At 34.0% G+C, this 1,519-nt stretch overlaps 1 non-coding gene across 1 annotated transcript; it reads right to left on the bottom strand.

Moving 5' to 3' along the window:
• Positions 1 to 401: 401 nt before the first annotated feature.
• LOC137765590 (U6 spliceosomal RNA) lies at positions 402 to 504 on the bottom strand. The gene has a single exon (XR_011074233.1). It is a non-coding gene; the product is annotated as a U6 spliceosomal RNA (small nuclear RNA).
• Positions 505 to 1,519: the final 1,015 nt, after the last annotated feature.

Raw genomic sequence — 1,519 nt, 5'->3', positions numbered from 1 at the left:
TCTGCTAATCTCTGCATTTCAATTCAATCCCTTCTCATTTAATGAAATTACTGATAAAGTCATGGTATATTTGCTATTTTCTACTTGTTTTCTATATGCCTTATGTGTTTTGGGGGGCTTCCATCCTCTATTGCTGACTACTTTTGTGTTAAAAGGATATTTTCTATTTTATTCCCCTTATTGATTCTCTTACTATATTTTTTGAGTTATTTCCTTAGAAGTTGCTATAAGGATTACAATAACTTAATTTATAAGAATCTAGTTCAGATTAATACCAATTTAATTACAATTGTATACAAAAACTTTGCTCTTACATGGCTTTATCTTCTCTCTCCCTTCATTTGTGCTGTTATTGTCATGCAAATTACACCTTTATAGATTGTGTGTCCAACAACAAAGAAAAAAATAAAGAATGCTTTAGAAATCTGTCATTCTTGCACAGGGGCCATGCTAGTCTTCTCTGTATTGTTCCAATTTCAGTATATAAGCTGTCAAATTGAGCACAACACGATGGAATATTGCCATTAAAAACTACTCTGGCCTCAGTGTAGAAAATGAATTAAAGAGGAGGCTAGATAAAAGATGCTGTGAGAAGGCTAGATAAAAGATGCTGAAATATATCAGGTAAAAGATGATACTGGTCTGAACTAGAGTTCAGTACTACAGTACTGGAGAAGAGATGCAGGCAACTTAACAAATTTGAAAGATATTAAAGAGATAATATTAACTACCTTTCGTGACTCGATATAGGGTTGAGCAAAAGAAAGGAGTCAAAATGATTAATTCTCTGCATTATGTAACTGAGGAAATTATGGTGCTATTCACAGAGAGAGATTACACTGAAATTGAAGCTTTGGGAGAAAATATGATGAGCTCAATTTTGGACATTTTGAATTTGTGATTATTATAAGATACTTAAATGGAAATAGGAAATGTTCAGTGAAGATGGGATATCTAGGTTGGAACTTAAGTGAGCAGCAGGGGCTATGAGTAAAGACTCGAGAATAATTAATATGTATATAGTAATGGAAGTCTTGAGAGTTTATTAGAATGTCCAATAAGATAAATAGAAAAATATAAAGTGATAACAGAAGAGGACCAAGGATGGAATTCTAAGGAATAATATTTTGATTGTGAGGAAAAGAAGAGGATTCTTCACAAGAAGGTGAGAGTGGCTCCAGAGGTACCAAGAAAACCAGGAGAGTGGGCTGTCATAGAAGTTGAAAGAACGAAATATTTCAATAATTGAGATGCTACATAAAATAAAAACCATATTATTTTCACTGTAATTAGCAATAAGGAAGACCATTAATAACAGTTGTATATTAAAGTTGGCTGCAAATTCTTTCCTATTCCTCGCACAAGAGGTGAAGTCTATTTCCCTCCCCTTGACTCTGGACTGAATTGTGTTTGCATTGACCAATAAAATGTGGCAGAAGTGAGATTTTTAACTTCTGAGACTGGGCAGCTTCTACTTTCTCAGGCTTGAAACACCCCCCCTAAAAACCCAGCGTTCGTG

This window comes from Eschrichtius robustus, chromosome 5 (genome assembly GCF_028021215.1).
Source record: "Eschrichtius robustus isolate mEscRob2 chromosome 5, mEscRob2.pri, whole genome shotgun sequence".
NCBI classification, from domain to species: Eukaryota; Metazoa; Chordata; class Mammalia; order Artiodactyla; family Eschrichtiidae; genus Eschrichtius; species Eschrichtius robustus.
This window is presented reverse-complemented; position numbering and strand designations above follow the sequence as displayed.